The 19,535-nt window shown below is 35.1% G+C and overlaps 1 long non-coding RNA gene across 1 annotated transcript; it reads right to left on the minus strand.

Annotated features, from left to right (window-relative positions):
* Positions 1 to 7,402: 7,402 nt before the first annotated feature.
* Positions 7,403 to 10,326, minus strand: LOC131410548 (uncharacterized). The gene is made up of 3 exons (XR_009221282.1): positions 10,261 to 10,326; positions 7,962 to 8,078; positions 7,403 to 7,557 (listed from the first exon to the last, which is right to left on the minus strand). It is a non-coding gene; the product is annotated as an uncharacterized LOC131410548 (long non-coding RNA).
* Between the last annotated feature and the right edge of the window lie 9,209 nt (positions 10,327 to 19,535).

Below are 19,535 nucleotides of genomic sequence, written 5' to 3' on the forward strand. Positions count from 1 at the left end.
TTAGGTATACTGTTACGTTAGCAAAAACTGCATTCCCTCTTCCTTCTTGCCAGACACTCCCTATCTGGTCTATCCTAGTCTACTTCTTATTTTGCCATAGTATTTTTTTATTATATTATTTTTTCCAATTACTTCATTTTAATATGCTATACATTTTATTTATTCCATTTATTATTTATTGTCTTTCTTCTTATTTAGAATGTAGGCTCCAAGGCCAAGCATTTCTATCTGTTTTGTTAATGATGCATTCCAAATATCTAGAAGTTTCCTGACTCATTATAATCATTTAATAAATATCTATTAACTATTGAGCACACCAATGCTTTTATTGATGTCCAGTTATTAAAATCTGTAAGGTGAATTACTCTTGAGGCATCTCTACATATGTGGGGGCTAATTAAATAATAGTCAACAAATTACACTTTTAGTAGGGTGCATTACTACTAAAAATATAGAAACTTCTTGTCTTGTCTTCTCCCACAGCCTCTTCTCACCTTCTCCACAGAGGCAGCCCCGACTTATTTTTCTTTCATGATTTCTACCCAACAAAATTTCTCCCTGCTCTTCATTTATCGTCTCTCCAGACCTATCTGCCATTCCCTTGCACTAGACTCTACTCTGTTAGGTGGTAAATGTCTTAAAAAGGGGATTCCTGGAGCCACCTTCCTTGACTCCTGGCTCTCTTTAAAAATGTCTGTTTATGAATTCAAAAGTCAAATAAAAAATTTTCATATTTCTGGAGGATTTCAAACCGTGTAGCAACATTGTTACAATGTTGATTTAATTTTTGTATGGCTCTATTTAGACACAGAATATTTCATTCTTTCTTTAAGAAACATACTTCAATCTCCAAATCTGCTCTTCTGTTATTTCCAGCACTAGATGTCTCTCTAGCACCAGTCTCACTGTCTGCTACTCACCCCGCTAGTTCAGCCTAGAGTTAGACTGGCCTCCAGAGCAAGGAGACATTCACTCACCCAGTGTCGGCCCTGAGGAGACAGGGGCATTTGCAATAACGTGTATCCTCTTAGATTTCACGTGGCTAAATTTTAGCTATGGCCCTTTCGATTTACAGATATGACTGATAATACTATTTTGTATTTGCATAGTGATAGAAAGTTTATAGAGCCCTCTTATATGTATTATTTCATTTGGTCCTCACAGCAATCTTATAAGCCAGGTAGTACTATTATCCCAAATTTTACAGTTGAAGAAACATTTGAGGCCCACAAATGTTGCAGAACATTTTTAAGTTGACATAGCAACTAATGACTGACCTCATATTCACTCACTGATCTACCGATTCTCAATCCACCACTTTCCTCTGCATAAAACCACCTTTGCCGAGATGAGCACTTTTAGATGATTCCTTATTGTGTATATTTTGTGATACTGTGGGTACATTACAACTTTGAACACACAAAATGTCATCTGGGCCATCTCTAAGGCCGTGGCTAGTTCTTTCCCTCCCTTTAGTAATATAAAGGTGTTACAGTTTACTGCATTTAATTCTTTCATAAAATCCTACTAGAAGAACAAACATGTTTTAGCTAATACTTCTAAATTGGCTTATATGTTCAAATAATATCTAGGGGCGAGAGTCCTCCCCACCCTTTAGTCTGAACCTTGGGTAACCCCGGTTTGTGATTAGCTTTGAAGAGGTATACGTGTGAGCCTACATTCCTCTGTGTACTTTACTTGCTGCCAGGAGAAACATTTAATTTCCTGGTGGGAGAAAATTATCTTTAAAGGAAGAATCCCATTCTTTCTATTGTTACTCTGAGGTTCCCTGGATGGTTTCAATCTCAATGAGTTACAAATAAGGACTCCCTTAGGTTCTGGTTAAGTAAATATATATAGGAAATGTTCCCTCTCACCAGTTTGTGTATTTTACATGATAATAAATCAGTCCTTTTTTGATATGTTAGTAACACCCACGGACATTTTTGCAATTATGTTTTAGTAAAGCTATTGTTATATTACTTTTCTTAAAAAGCACATTAAAATATAGGAAAATGTAAAAGTAACTGTAACATTTGATCAGCAGTTCTGTATACTTTACAATTAGAGATTTAAAACTTACACATAAAACCCCTAACTAATTTTGAAATCCTGTTCAAGGACAATGAATGAACAGAACGAACAGAAGCCTGTTACTTACTAGAGATTAAAGTCCTGAACGCTTAGTAAACTTTCCAATTTTTCTGCTTTAATATAAGAGTAAATGTTGCTTTTGAATGAGAAAAGGAGAAATGTGATGATTTTATTATATAGGAAAGACAATTTAAATAAAAGCTGTACATTTTCATGAAGAATTCTAATTTTTATTCATGTTTTATTTTATTCATGTTTTAATTATTTTTGCCACTGGCCAAAATTTAATGGTACATTATTTCTACAGCACTCTTGGGGCTGTAAAATAAATAAATTTTGTTTATTTTTCAGGTTTTCCTTTTTCAGGGTGATCTAAATTCACATAGCTTGTTTTTCTTTCTCTTTTTATATAATGGATTTAGTTCTCCATTTTCCAACTGATTGGTGGTTTTCCTGGCAGTCAAGAGCATTGCCTTTGGAGACACAGACCTGTATGTGAATCTCCATTTGTTGCTAATGTGATCATGGAGAAATTACTTTTTTTTTTTTTAAAAATTTTTTGTTTATTGCAGTAACATTGGTTTATAACATTGTATAAATTTCAGGTGTACATCATTGTACTTCTATTTCTGCATAGATTACATCATGTTCACCACCAAAATACTAATTACAACCCATCACCACACACATGTGCCGAATTATCCCTTTCACCCTCCTCCCTCCCCCCTTCCCCTCTGGTAACCACCAATCCAATCTCTGTCTCTATGTGTTTGTTTATTGTTGTTATTATCTACTACTTAATGAAGGAAATCACACGGTATTTGACCTTCTCCCTCCGACTTATTTCACTTTGCATAATACCCTCAATGTCCATCCATTTTGTCACAAATGGCTGGATTTCATCATTTCTTATGGCTGAGTAGTATTCCATTGTGTATATATACCACATCTTCTTTATCCATTCGTCCCTTGATGGCACTTAGGTTGCTTCCAAGTCTTGACTATTGTGAATAACGCTGCAATGAACACAGGGGTGCATGTATCTTTATGCATTGATGTTTTCAAGTTCTTTGGATAAATACCCAGTAGTGGAATAGCTGGATCATATGGTAGTTCTATCCTTGATTTTTTGAGGAATCTCCATACTGTTTTCCATAGTGGCTGCACCAGTTTGCACTCCCACCAGCAGTGTATGAGAGTTCCCTTCTCTCCACATCCTCTCCAACACATGTTGTTTCCTGTCTTGTTAATTATAGCCATTCTGACGGGCGTGAGGTGATATCTCATTGTAGTTTTGATTTGCATTTCCCTGATAGTTAATGATTTTGAACATCTTTTCATGTGTCTGTTGGCCATCTGTATATCTTCTTTGGAGAAATGTCTGTTGAGGTCTTTTGCCCATTTTTTAATTGGGTTGTTAGTTTTTTTGTTGTTGAGATGCATGAGTTCTTTATATATTTTGGAGATTAACCCCTTATCAGATGTATGGTTTGCAAATATCTTCTCCCAATTGTTAGGTTGTCTTTTCATTTTGTTGATGGATGGAGAAATTACTTAATCTACCTGTGTCTCTGTTTCCCTATCTATTAAATCTCGATAAAAATACCCAGAGTTGCAAGATTTTTTGGAAAGATGAGATGCAGTAATGTGTGTAATGTGTTTAGCTAAGAGCCTGGAATATGGTGAGCAGTCAATGACTGGCCCAATTGTCATTAATGGCACGTCTCTAGAAAAACATGTCTATTCCTGTATCTGGTTGATCTCTTCTCCCAACATTACATGTTGTTGCTTATTAATCCATCAATAAAGAACATTTAAAATGCCTCTTCAGAGAACATCATAGCAAAGCCAAGATAAAAATATTATTACTGTGCACCTATGATCTCTTTAGTGGAATACATAACAAAATTTTTATAAAAAATATTTTGATCATCTTTGGAAGACTTTATTTATTTTTTTTGGTGAGGAAGGTTAGCCCTGAGCTAACATCTATTGCCAATCCTCCTCATTTTGCTGAGGAAGATTGGCCCTGGCCTAACATCCATGCCCATCTTCCTCTACTTTATATGTGGACGCCTACCACAGCATGGCTTGATAAGTGGTGCGTAAGTCCGTGCCCAGGACCCAAACCTGCAAAGCCCAGGCTGCTGAAGTGGAGTGTGTGCCCTTAACCACTACAACACCAGGCCGGCCCCCGGAAGACTTTAGCTTTAGGGACCTATAAAACATAGGTTTTTAAAAACATGATACACATACATCATAACGGAAGAATAAATTAATCAGTTTTACTCCAAGCATAGCTGAACTGGCACTTGCACATCCATTATCACTCATTCAGTGGAAGTGCTATTCTTTAAAGGAAGAAGAGGAATCTGTTGGAAAAGAGATTATTAGTACAACCCCATGATGTGTTGGTCTTTAAGCTAGCCTTCAAAATGATTGAATAGGAAAAGATATACAGGACAAAAAGGAAGGAAAAGAAATACTCATTACAGAATCGGGACAACAGGGTTAAAGATGAGAAAAGGAAACATGAGGAAAAGAATTTAAGTAAAGACTAGAATGAACAAATAGAATTGATTGTCTTAATGTTTTTAGTTTTAGGAAATTCAATAACGAAAGCTCATCCCTCCGTCTTACACCAGTGGTTTTGTAGTGCAGCAAACATGGAGAAGAGCATTCTCTGTTCCTCTCCGGATTGTCTTTCATGTCCCCAAATAACTCATATGAAGCAAAGAGCTGATATTCAACAATGTCTTGAGTGTGAGGTAGAAAAGTGTGATGGTACCTGTTAACCATATTTTTTGAAATACATAACGTTAATAGATAAATTATGTCTGTGATTAACTGAATATTTTACTTTTCACTACAATATTTTTGTGTAACATAGATATAATTAAAACCATAGTTTCCTAACAACACAATTGTTTAAAACTTAAGAACGTGAGGTTTCATCTGAAAAAGGAAGGATAAATTAGTTTGAGTGTTTAATATTTTAGTTTTAGAGTCTCTGGGGGTATGTAGTATTTTGAACTCAGAAATGGAACATCAAAAAAGGAATTTTAATAAATAAAAATATTATTTTGTATTTTAGAAGTATGATTTAAATATATTATTAAAAAGATGACTCAGTAAAGCTTATGGATCATATGATCCTTTCCTTTGAAATTATTTCCAAATTTATAATATAAGAACAATTATTTTCAGCAATTTGAAAGTGTTCTATTTACAAATACTCATTCTCCTTTCTCTTCTTTCTTCATCTTGTCTCCCCTCCGACTCAAAGTTTCAAAGAAACTGAAACAAGTGACATTAGTTGATTTGCAATACTTTATAACTAACTTTCCCTTTTAGAAATGTGGGTTCAAATGCACTTTAAGTCATAAGGGGAATGAGTCAGATGACCCCAATTTGTTCTTCTGTGACTTTCTGTGTTGATTTCAGAATGACTCTTGCCAAACTCTATTTGGGAGGAGTCCAGTGGTGAAATAACAGGAGTTGAAACCTACTTTTTCAGAACATGACTTTAGCTACTATTGATATTTTCTCATTTTCTTCAGTTAAAAAATTCAGTGAAAGTTAGCAAGAGAGCAAGGACCCAATCTTGGAGACGACCAACATGTACTTGAAACTAGTTATAATTTCTCTTGTCTGTGTGTGTGTTTGTGTGTGTACATGCATGTGTGTATTTACAAGGTCACAATTGATATTTTAATATATATATTTTTTTTTGGTGAGGAAGATTGGCCCTGAGCTAACATCTGTTGCTAATCTTCCTCTTTTTGCTTGAGGAAGATGGTCCCCGAGCTAACACCCATGCCAGTCTTCCTCTACTTTGTATATGGGATGCTGCCACAGCATGGCTTGATGAGCAGTGTGTAGGTCCTCAGGATCCGAACCTGTGAACCCCGGGCTGCTGAAGCAGAGCGCACAAACTTAACTACCATGCCACTGGGCTGGCCCCAATTTATAATTTTTTCTTTTTTACTAATAAAGTTCATTTAACACCAAAATGGGATTTTTCCATTATAGATATTTAAGAAGATTGGCTATGGATCCTGTTTTAGTCAATTTGGACTGCTATAACAAAGTACCATAGTCTGGGTGGCTTATAAATAATAGAAATCTATTTATTTCTCCACAGTTCTTGAGGCTGGAAGTCCAAGATCAAGGTGCTCGCACAGCTGAATGAAGGCCCTCTTCCGGCTCCCAGGCTTCACATTGTACGTTCACATGGTGGAAGAGGCTAGGATCTCTGTGGGGTCTCTTTTATAAGAGCACTAATCCCATTCATGAGGGTTCCATCCTCATGACCTAAGCACCTCCCAAAGGCCCCACCTCTTAATATCATCACACTGGGCATTAGGATTTCAACATATAAATTTTGGGGGGACACAAACATTCAGACCATAGCAGAGCCTAAAAATTGAAAGCATTTCCACAATGCCATTGCTTTTAAATCATTAATAAAAAGTTAAATATGTGTAAATGAATTTATTTAAATATATTGGTTTTACCCTATATAAGGAGGTCATGGGGCATTAACTGATAAAAGTCATACTTTGACATTTGGCATTTTGATGTGATACTACATAGAAATGATGGACAAATATAAACATTTTTTTCAATATATAATTAACCCAAAGACAGAAATTACTCAAGTGGCAAAAATGAGGGGAAATTTTCAAGCCAGTGCCATAAGAAAGAGCTAAAGTCACGGGATTCGTGACAGGGAGGTTGAAATAGCATATCAGCCTTAAAGGTTGAAGGCTGAGAGTTTAGCATCCAAATGGGGATTGGAGGTAGGGCTTCAACAAAGACAGAACCTGGTAAGGTCTCCTCTATCTGTGAAACAGGAACTATCTAAACTTTGCCGCCCAGTCTAGGGAAGTAATAAGGAATACTGTTATTTATTAGGAATTATGGTTAAGAAGAAAAACAAGTTATCTTAGAGATTTTATCTTAGTTATCTTAGAGAAATTAAAACCCAATTCAGTGACAGACTATGACATTGACTTCCTTCATGGGACACAATCCTAAATTAAGAAATTAACTGGGGCACCAGCAGAAACAAAAATAGAAACTTGTTATTCTGTTCCTTCCCAAAATATTATTTAGGTTTTATTGGCTTATACAGAAGAGACAACTCATTGGGATATTGAAATTCTATTTTTAATAATCGCCCCAGTTGGATTCTGGAGATCCACATTTATATATCTCTGTCTGAGACTGACAGACAACCTTCCAGTTTCTACCACTGCAGCCATCAAATGGATGCTGTTTTTGTGGAGGACATTAATTGGTTCTTCAGAGTCCTATGAGTGTCTTCCCCTTGTGTTATCTGTGACGTGGAAATCTGGCTTTGGTTCTAACCCCCGCCTTTCCTCTTTAGCTTTTGCCATAGTGCGTGTGCTGATAATGCAACAGAAGGCTTTCGAAAATTCTGAGAAACTCACTCACTCCCTGTGAAGACAAATGGTGAAAGTGTTGGCTGTTTCACTGACATTTCTTCTCTTAGCATGATTTTTCCTGTCCCTGTTTCCATATCCCAGCAACATCAGGCTCTCTCCTGGCCAAATAAATGGCTTGGATAAGTTTAGATGAGACATACTCATGATTACCTAACTTGGAGGGAAATAAGTGGTTTGGACAACCCCAATTTATTTTAGTGACTCTCTTTCTTTCTCTGTTTCCTGGCTTCAGGGAGAGAAAACCACATTTCTTCCACAGGAGGGGTGCATGAGGAGAAATAAAAACTTTCTTCATGAATTATGCATCCCGCAAAAAATCACCTTCTATTTTCCTAACCCTCCTCTTATATTGAATAAGGAGTGGGGATAGTAGTATTGGTTCTGCAATATAATTACCTTTCAGCAGTCCTTCCATGGGTGGGTGATGTCAATAGCTGGAAAATCAGTGCTTTTAGACTCAAGGTGCTTAGTGCTTTTGCCTTAACTATGAGGCTTAGAATTCACTTTTGGTACCTAGGACCAAATAACAAATTGTTATAGAAGAGTTAGAACAAAATAAACACATTTTCAGAAAAATTAGGACTGAGAGGATTATTACTCAGAAGTTTACTAAAGGAGACACCAAATGATGCACTTTGAAAAGAAGGATAAGAAATATAGAAGAATAGGATGCAAGAATCAAAAACTGATTAACATATGGATTAACATGTCTGCAAAAAAATTGACTAACCTATAGGTGAATCTAAATAAGCAATAGATGCTCATGGTGACTAATCCTGAATGCCTCAGAAAAAGGAGGCTCAAATTGCATGGGAAAATCAGAGATAAATGACTGGAGTTCAAGCTTTCTCAGATCCTTTGATTTCCTGGAGGGACACAGCAATACTCACTAAACTTTCAGTCTGCTGGTTCAAGAATGCATGCTAAATATTTAAGGATAAACACTATAAGGAGAGCAATAGAGTGTAAAACAAAAACAGATCAACAAAAGACTCTATTGCTCAATAAAGGAAAGAGGAAGAATATAAGCAAATAAACAGCAGGGGAAATAAAAAACAAAATGAGATATTAAAAACAAGTAAAAACAGAACAGCAATAATAATAAATGCTAAACTACTAAATTTAACTAAATTTAGATTTAAATCTAAATTTACTTCTCAAGAGATATGTAGTTTCAAATTGGATTTTAAAAATCCAGTTGTATGCTGTTTATGAGAAATAGTGCTCTGCTGTGGCAGTCTGGAGTTCGCAGGTTTGGACCCTGGGCACGGACCTACACACTGCTTGCTCATCAAGCCATGCTGTGGTGGTGTCCCACATACAAAATAGAGGAGGATTGGCACAGATGTTAGCTCAGCAACAATCTTCCTCAAGCAAAAAGAGGAAGATTGGCAACAGATGTCAGCTCAGGGCCAATCTTCCTCAAAAAAAAAAAAAGAAAGAAATACATCTAAACATGATGATACAGAAAATATTGAAATGGAAGAACATATGTAAGCAAAGATGAACCCAACTAAATCTGCTTTTGCAATATTAACAAAAAGCAAAATAAACTTTGAACCAAAAAGGATTTATGGTGAAAGGATGCCATAATTCACTAGAAAGCTACAACAATTCTGAGTTGTACATATGCTGTGTACATATGTTGAAAAACATATAATACCTTGAAAAATGCATAAAGCAAAAATTGATAGTATTAAAGTTGAAATTGACAAATTATCAATTTTAGTGGGCGATTTTGATACAACTTTTTCAGAAAATGGCAGATTGCACATATAAAAAATCAGGATGCATACAAAACGTTAGGGAAACAAATTATTTTCCAACACCCATGGAATATTTTAAAAATTTATTTAAAAAATTTACACACAATAAAATTTGCTCTGTTTAGTGCGCAGTTCTATGAATTTTGACATATCCATACTGTAGTATAAACACCACCACAATCAAGACAGAGAATAGTTCTATCACTCCAGAAAAAATTACCTCATGCTACACTTTGTAATCAAACATTTCCCCCATATTAATGTCTGGCAACCATTGATTGGTTCTCTTTCCCTATAGTTTTGCCTTTTCTAGAGAGTAATATGTATGGAATTATATGGTATATAACCTTTGGAGAAAGCCTTCTTTCTCTTAGGATAATGCATTTGAGATTTGTCAATTTCTTGCAAGTATAAATAGTTCATTCCTTTTTATTGCTGAGTGGCATTTCATTGTATGGATGTACTACAATTTATTTATCTATTCCCCAGTTCAGGGACATTTGTGTTGTTTTCAGTTTGTGGTGATACTAATAAAATTGTTTTAAAATTACCATAGTATTTGTGTGAATATAGTTTTCATTGCACTTGGGTAAATGCCACAGTGTGGTATTGCTGGGTTGTATGGTTTGTATGTTTAACTTCACAAGACACCATTTTCTAGAGTGGCTGTGCCATTGTACATTCCCACCAGCTATGTATGAGATTTCCTGTTGCTTTTCATCCTTGTTAGTACTTGGTATTGTCAGTTTTTTTTTAAAGGCATTTTAATATATGTGTATTGGTATCATATGATTTTTATTTTTATATTATCTTTTTCACAAACTACAGGATTCAATTTGTTGAGTGTCTGAGTCCATTCAGACTGCTGTAACAAAATACTACAAACAAAATACCAGGTAGCTTATAAACAACAGAAATTTATTTCTCACAGTTCTGGAGACAAGAAAGTTGAAGATCAGAGTGTCAGCTGATTCCATGTGGTGGCTGGTGAAAGCCTGCTTCCTGGTTCACAGAGCATGCTTTCTTGCTGTGTCCTCACATGGTGGAAGGGTCTAGGGAGCGCTGTGGGATGGTTTTATAATACCATTCATGAGGGCTCCACCCTCATGACCTAATCACCTCCCAAAGGTCTCCACCTACTAATACCATCACCTTTGGGGGTTAAGATTTCAACATATGAATTTTAGGGGGACACAAACCTTCAGGATCTAGCACTGAGGATCTTTTATGTTTATGTTCATGAGGGATAGTGCTCTGTAGTTTTCTTTTCTTGTAATACTTTTGATGAGTTTGGTATCAAGGTAATGCTGGCTTCATAAAATGAGTTGGGAAGTGTTCCCCATCCCACTTCTATTTTCTGTAAGAGATTATGTGGAATTGGTATTATTTCTTTGTTAAATCTTTGGTAGAATGCACCAGTGAAACTATTTAGGGCTAGAGTTTTCTTATTTGGAAGGTTTTAAACTACAAAGTCAATTTTCTAATAGGTGGAGATATAGACTCTTTCCTATTGAATGAGTTTTGGTAATTTGTGTCTTTTAAGGAAGTGATACCTCTCATTCAAGCTGTCAAAATCATGGGCATAGAGTTTTGTAGTATTCCTTTATCATCCTTTAAAATCTGTGGAGTCTGTAGGAGTATCCCCTCTGTCATGCCTGATATTGTGAATTTGTGTTTTCATTCAGTTCAAAATATTTCCCAAGTTCTCTTGAGACTTCTTTGACCCATGCGTCATTTAATTTTTACATATTTAGGTACTTTATAGATATTTTTCTGTTACTGATGTTTAGAGAACATAATTTATATGATTTAAATTCTTCTAAATTTGTTAAGGTTTGTTTTATGATCTATCTTGTTCCATGTGTACTTGAAGAGAATGTACATTCTTCCATTATTGGGTAGAGTGCTCTACAAATGTCAATTAGGTCAAGCTGGTTGATAGTGTTGTTTAGTCTTTTATGTCCTTGCTCATTTTCTGTCTACTTGCTCTGCCATGTATATTAAATATACATACACTGAAACTTTCCCAGAAAATTTTATATATTTTGCTTTCAAAAGTAATATATATTTAATGAACTGAGAGGAGATAAATATCAAATTATATTTGTTCAGATATTTACCACTTCTTTTGCTTTTCCTTTATTCCTAAAGTTGCAAGTTTCCCTCTGGTATAATTTTCCTTAAGTATTTTATTTGAGTTTAAATTGTTTGTGGTTTGCAAAGCTTCTTGAATTTTTTCTATAAATTTATGTTTCTCACCAAACTTAAAGTTTTTTCAGCTATCACGTCTTCAAATGTTTTTTTGCACCAACCTCTTTCTCCTTTACTTCAACATACTCCAACGACACAAATAATAGATCTTTTGATATTATTGTCATATTATCCTTAGGTCTCTGGTCATTTTGTTTTCAATCTTTTTCTCTGTTATTTAGACTGGATAATTTTTACTGATTTATCTTCAAGTTCTCTGCCTTTTTCCTCTGTCACCTCCATTCTTCTATTGAGCCTATCTAGGGAATTTTAAAATTTCAGGCATTATATTTTTCAGTTTTAAAATTTCTATTTTATTCTTTTTCTTTTTCTAATAGTTTCTGTTTCCCTATTAAGAAAGCCTAGACTTCCATTCATTTCAAGAGTGTTCACCTTTACCTTACGGAGGACTGTTATAATAGCTACTTTAAAATCTTTATTCCAGCATCATGGATTTGACATCTGTTGATAGTTCTTTCCCTGGAAAGCTGGTCTGATTTTCCTGGTTACTTGTATGTTGAGCATTTTTGGATTGTATCTTCAACATTTTGAATAATTTGTTGTCAGACTCTGCATCTTGTTAAAATCCTCTGAAGAAAGTTGAATTTTTTGTTTACCAGTCAATCAACCCAATTAGGTTCAGACCTCGAATCCATCTTGCCTTCTGTGTGTGACAGTTCCAATGTCAGTTCAGGTTTTAAAGCTTTTACTGTGCTGAGTCAGTCAAGGATTAGTGTGGGGTTTGGGTCTGGTTCATAGAGGAATTCTCAAAGCTTTTGCTATGATTCTTTGGATGTGTTCCATGCATGCAGAGTTTGGGGGTGAGCCTGGGAATTTCCTTCTTCATTTCTCTCTTTTCAGGATTTTCCCTCACACTATGTGGCTCCCAGGAGCCCCCTTTCCCAGTCCCTCTGGCCAGAAAGATAGGCTTCTCTCAAAGTTGTTGTCTCCTACACTGCTGTACAGTTCTCTGTAACTAGATACACTCTGGGGAGAAGTAGTGAAAAAAAAAACCACAGAAAGTAAAAATAGGAATTCCTCTCACACTCTTTACACAGCAGAGGCCTATTTCCCTGGTTCCTCTATCCAGTGACGGGTTTTCTCAAGGTTTTCAGGGCTTGCACCCCTGCCGCTGCCTCCACAGGCACTGAAGCACCCTGGGGCAGAGTCAGAAAACAGAGAGAGGAAAAAATATATTGATTTCCCCCAACCGTCCACATTCTCTGGCTCAAAGGGATCCCGTTTCCCAGTCCCATGGCTAGCAAAACAGGTTTTTATCAAAGTTTTTGCTGTCTGTGCGTGTGGTATAGCTTCTGAATGTGGCTCATTTTTAAGGTAAAGCCAGAAGATCTTGGAGGAAAACAGTCCTAGGAAACTCACCATTGCCATACTGGTGGTTTTTCAAGTTTGACTTCTCTCCTCTATCTTCTTGCTATTATTTACTTTTCAGAGTCCTCAGATAGTTGTTTTAGTGTTTTTTTCCAGAAGTTTTAACCATAATCAGAGAGAAAGAAAGGTTCTAGCAGGCTTATTCCATCTTGGCTGGTACCAGAAGTCCGTCCAGAGAGTATATTTAAAAATTGTTCATGTACTTTGGCCACAAAGAAAGTTTCTAAGAGTTGTTAACACAGAAACCATGATCTCTGAGAACAATCTAGAGAATAATATCAAACACATGCATAATTCAAAGAAGAAATCATATTGAAAATTATAAACTATTTAGATCTGAAAAACAACAGAGGCAGAACTAACAGACTATAGCAAAGATTACACTTAAAGGAAAAATTTTAACCTTAAAAGCCTGTAGAGAAAAAAAATTGGAAATTTATTAGCTAAATGTTTAACTCAAGAAGTTAGAAAAATCATAACCATTAAAAGTAGGGGCCGGCCCCGTGGGCACGCACTGACGCACTGCTTGTCAGGCCATGCTGTGGTGGCGTCCCACATAAAGTGGAGGAAGATCAGCTCGGATGTTAGCTCAGGGCCAGTCTTCCTCAGCAAAAAGAGGAGGATTGGCGTGGATGTTAGCTCAGGGCTGATCTTCCTCACCAAAAAAAAATAAAAATAAAAAATAAAAAAAGTAGAAAGGAGCAAGAATGATAACAGAAACAAATGAATCTAGAAAACCAAGCCACAATAGAGAGAATCAGCATAATATAAAGTTTATTCTTTGAAAAGATTAATAACTTTCACAAACCTCTGGCAACATTAATCGAGAAAAATCAGAGATAATCTACATTTTCATATTAAGTTATTCATATATAACAATTTAAAATAAAAATGTAGATTTAATGAGTAATTTTGTAGAGACTATACCTTACCAAAATGCCTTCAAGAAGATATAGAAAACTGCACACACTTATATCCCCTAAGGAAATGGAATCAGTTAGTGGTCAAAAATCTACCAAGAAAATAGAAAAAGTAGGGGTCCTGGTTACTGACATACTTTTATCAACCATCATGGAATAGTTAGCTACTAACTTTTAAATTTTTACAGAGAATGGAAAAGGAAGAAAAAGTCTCCCATTCTAGGTGCAGCCACTTACTATCTCTATATTCTTGGAGAAGTGCCTAGAATTCTCATTTGCTAAATGGGGATAATAACCAAAGTACCTACCTCATTAAACTGTGATAATTCAATGATAAAAAAATGAAGTGCTGAGGGCAGGATCTGACACATAATAAGTGCAAAATAAATGTTAGCTAGACTTTTCTTATTTTTATGGTACCAAAACCCAGAAAAGATCAAGGGATAAAGGGAAAGCTCTACTTCAGTATTACTACACATCTTATTAGTATAGATGTAAAAATACTAAGTAAATTTTAGCTAACTATATTCAGCAATGTATAAAAAATACATCAATATCAAATACTGTGTATTCTAGGATTTCAAGGATGATTTAACATTAAAAGTTTTTAAAAATCTTAATGTATCACTGTATTAATAGTTTCAAGGAGAAAAAATTTGTGATCAATTCAATAGATGCAGAAAACCCATGTAATAAACGCAACTCTCATTCATAAGGAAACTTTTAATAAAGTGGGAACAGAAAGAAACTTGTCCACCTATCAAAGTGTATCTACCAAAAACCTGTAGCCATGTGAAACCCTGCAAAATTTCCATTAAAGCTGGGAACTAGACAAGAATTTTATAAGAGTTTGTAACCAGCACGATAAGATATGAAAATAAGTAAGAGGGATGAGAATTGGAAAGGGAGAAACTAAATGGTCATTATTTGCAGATGATGTAATTACACATAATAAACTACGAGATGCCATATAAACAAATTATTTGAACTAATAAAAGAGTTCAGCAGGTTGCTGGATACAGAATCAAGTACAAAAATCATTGGCATTCCTATTCATTCTCAACATCTTTAAACTATTATAGAAATGAAGACCAAATGCATAAGAGGAACAAAGACTGAAAGATATGTATATTTTTACTTGGAGGGTATGAAAATGCTGGAAAACTGGATGTTAATGGATGAGAAGACAATATTGTAAGGATATACATTCTCCCCACATTAATTTATAAATCCTATACAATGTCAGTTAAGCTGGTTCTAAAATTCCTGTGGAACAAGAAAGGGCCAGGAGTATCTAAGCCTCTTTTGAAGAAGAAATGAGAGGAAAATTCTTTGCAGATATAAAAAGACATTATAAAACTATAAGTATTATTCTATCTTACTATTTGTACAAGGCTAGACAAATCAACCAACGGAAAAGTATAAAGATCCCAGAAGAAGACTTAATGCATATGTAAGAACTCAGTAGTGGTGGAATTACTAATTAGTTGTGAAAGAACAAAGTTTTTAATAAATGGTACTGGGTAAAATTAATTATTCTTATTTAAAAAATTCTCAGTTTACATCATATTAAAAATAAATTCCAGATGGGGCAAAGACCCAAATGTGCAAAAAAATTCTTTAAAACTTTGGAAGGAAATATAGCGAATATCTTATTTTAAATAGGACAATAATAAGCACAAAGCTGAAAGGAAATCATTGATAACCCTGTTCAAGTGCAAGGCTCTACTATAAAATACTCTGAAGAAAGTTAATAAAAAGTAAAAATCTGAAAGAAATAATTTATAACACATATAAGTAACAAGAAATTGATATCTTATTATAGTAAAAATATCTTCCCAAAATGAATAAGGCCAATTACCTAATTGAAAAGTGGGGAAGTAATATGAACTGAAAATTCTATGAAAAAAGAAGCTAGAATAGCAGATGGGTGAAAAGATTTTTAATCTGAAGAGTTGAGAAGGAAATGGAATGTGTTTGAAAATGGGATTTTGTTTCACATTCACCACTGGCAGATCTCTGACAATTAAAACCTCTGACAAAACCCAGCTTTTGGAGGTGTGGGGAAAAAACTCTAATATCTTGTTGGTGGTAGCGTAAACTGATCAGCCACTTTGGAAAAACACTTAGACAGTATCAAGCAAAGTGGATTAAGAGTACAACGCATTTTCCAGAAATTCCACTTTTAGGTAGATGCTTTAGAGAAACACTTGTACATAAACATGCAGAGACATGTGTAAGACTATTCCTTGCAGCACTGTTATTAAAAGAAAAATATTGGGAAATCATCTAAATATTTACTGATGAAGAAATTATTAAGTAAATTATGGTATATGTATTTTTTAATCCAGCAGTTAAAATAAGTGAACTAAGCCTACATGCATCAACTTTGGTACATTTGGAAAGCATAATGTTATACATATTAAAAATTAAGAGGCAGGTATATATTATACATAATTTAAAATAATGTAAAATATACCTATAATTTTGATGGCTCTATACATATATGGTAAGAGTAATAAAAACCAATATACGAAGGATATACAATCTATTAATATACTGGTTATCTCTGGAAAGGGAGGGAGGCAGGTAGAAAGAGAGGCGACGTGAAAGGGGCTTTTCTTGTATCTGCCATTTTTCATTTCTTTTCAAGAGTTTCTGAAACAGTTAAAATTTTAACCTTTGTAAAATCTGGGTGTAGGATACAAACTTATTCCTAAATGTTTGAAATATTTCATTAAAAAGGAGGAAAATGTAAAAATTGATGAACAAAAAGAAGTACAGCAACTTTCTATGTATTCTGTGCTGAATGACGCAAAGCTCTATTAGCCATGGTGTCAAACAGCAGAGTTTCAAATTTCTGCTGACTTTGCATGTGAACCGAGGCTGAGCCTCACAGAGGGAATGTATAAACTAGAGGTCACAACGGAGAAGGAGGGAGGTTACCGCTATTGCTAATTAATAAAAAAAAAAAAAAAGAAAAGTATCTACAGGATTCCTCATACAAACTCATGTAACTATGAGGCTGCTGTAGAAATTAGGCACAATATGTGATTATTTTTTATACTTACTTTGCTCCTCTGGGAAACGAGGGAAAGTTTTTGCAAAACACACATTTAGTTGAAAAATGCTGTGCTAATATAAAGTCATATGGAGTAGTTTTATTTTCTCTTCCAGAATTAGTTTATCTAAATAATTTAAAGCATATAACTCAGAGAATGTACTGATGCTGGATTTAAATCTTTAAATTTTCTGAGTTCTCTACCAACATTTGACTTAGTTTAAAAATTTAAATGCTAAATTGAATTGACTAAATGAAGTACAGCATACTATTTTAGTTTTTGTCAGGTCAGCTCTCTCTCTCTCTCTCTCACATACTCACACACACACACCCCAAATTCCAAAACAAAAACTTCCACAGATTATTCTTTTATTTTAAATAACATTAAATGAATATTGATAAATATTAGGTACATATTACCAGAATTAGCCATTCAGATCAATTAAAATGGTTGTGTATGTTACCCTGCAGGATGCTTTTTAAAACTTAATATAATTCTGTTATATTAAAATATTAAATAATTACTCTGCCTGTGAGAAGTAGTTAGGGTTAGCTGGTGCGATGGTTACTTTTATGTATCAACATGGCTAAGCTATACTGCTCAATTGTTTGGTCAAACGCCAGTCTAGATGTTGCTTTGAAGGTATTTTTTAAATGTAATTAACAGTTAAATCAGTAGACTTTTTGGGGTAAAGCAGATTACTCTCCATGTGGTGGGTTGGGCCTCATCCAATCAGTTGAGGCCTTAAGAGAAAAGACTGAGTTTCCTGAAGAAGAAGGAATTCTCTTCCAGACTGCAACATAGGAACCCTATCTGCATTTCCAGCTGGCTGACCTGTGACATTTGGACTCAAGCCTGCAACATCAACTCTTACCTGATTTTCCAGCCTGCTGGCCTGCCCTAAGGATGAACTTGTCAGTCCCCACAGATCATATGAGCCAATTTCTTAAAATCAGTCAATGTCTCTCTCAATCTCAGTCTCCCTCTCTTTCTCTCCGTCTCACTGGTTCTGTTTCTCTGGAGAACTCTGATTAATACAGCTGGTTATTAGGCAGTTGAAATAAGTGATCACCAATATCAGAATTTTCCAACTGTTTTAACACATCCTACGTACACAAATTTTTGCAAATGCCTAGAACATATTGGGTGAACAGGACAGTTTTTATGCCGCAAATAATTTAACTCCACTTACTGCACAGACTGGAAAAGAGTTGCCCATACTTCGGATTTAAAGTACACAAACAATTCCCTAGGGCCTAAGCCGAATTCCTCTATGTGACTCTCTCCCTGTAGCTTTCCCCTCTTCCATGACATACATACAAAGAGCAGAAGGAAGGCCCTTTATCAAGAAGGGCCGTCCTGATGGAAACGGAGCTGAACGAACATGAACATGCACGGTAGTAGTATATGTAAAGCTATTTCATAGAGTGGCAAGGAAACAGAAAAACAGAAAAGTGAAGGGGAAAGCGAGTCTTTGGGATATCAGCTGTCAACCATCAACAGGGAAAGAGAAATAATTTTCTAATTTCTGTAGGACCTGGATAAAACAGAGTGGCCTCCACACACATTCAGTCTGTGTGAACTGAAGTAGGAGTGAAAAAAAAAGGCTTTGAACCCACTGGAGGAAGAAGGAGGATGTTAACAACTCCACCCTTTCCTCCTCCTTGTTCTTGAATCTTTCTTTGTGTTCTATTTTGTGATCTGGACACTTGGGAAATGACTTTTCTGGAAAGAGCAATTAGAATGTTTGCAGAGGGGAGCGGAGAGGGAAGTTGAATAATAAGTGCAAATTTTAAATGGCAGAACATATGATTTACTAGGGTTTCCTACACACCCAGGTCTGCCAATAAATAGATGAGATCAGTTTTCTCATCTGTGAAGTAAAGGATTGGATGTCTCCACTAGATGATCTCTCCAGTCCCTTCCAGTTTAAAAAGTCTATGAAAATGGACAACGCAGAGAAGAAAACAGTTGGGTCTCTTATTCTCCCTCATCCACAGGACAAAGAGAATTATAATTTGGTTTGTTTTTTCCTTATGAAGAGTGATTGTTACATGAATAAAGACCAGAAAATAATTTATTTCATAAAACTAAATTAACAAAACGTAACTCCCAATAGACTATGGGGTCAGCCAAAAGTTTAATGGCACTATTTACTTGTATTTTTAGCTTTTCCAACATAAAGCTTGGTTCATATTAGTTAATTTAAAGAGAAGCCTTGCAAAATACTTAATTTTAACAGACGAATAAAAAATTGTTTCAAAACTTTTCTCCATTTTCTGTCTGTACAATTTTTGAATATTACCATAATTTTTATGAGCCTTAATTTCTTCATCTTTAAAACTGGAATAACAACTTCCTGTCAAGGTGGTTATACATATTAAATGAAACATTTAATAGGGACATGTGAAAGTCCCTAATATACCCTGAACATATTTTGAACTGTTCTCTCCAAAATTTTCTCCTCCTTCCTTTTTCTGTATTCCCCATCCTGATGATTTCTCTGTTGCCAAGCTAGAAAGCTGGGCGTTACCCTAAGTCAATATTTTCAAACTGTGGTAATATAATCAATTTATGCGGCCA

This window comes from Diceros bicornis, chromosome 10 (genome assembly GCF_020826845.1).
Source record: "Diceros bicornis minor isolate mBicDic1 chromosome 10, mDicBic1.mat.cur, whole genome shotgun sequence".
NCBI classification, from domain to species: Eukaryota; Metazoa; Chordata; class Mammalia; order Perissodactyla; family Rhinocerotidae; genus Diceros; species Diceros bicornis.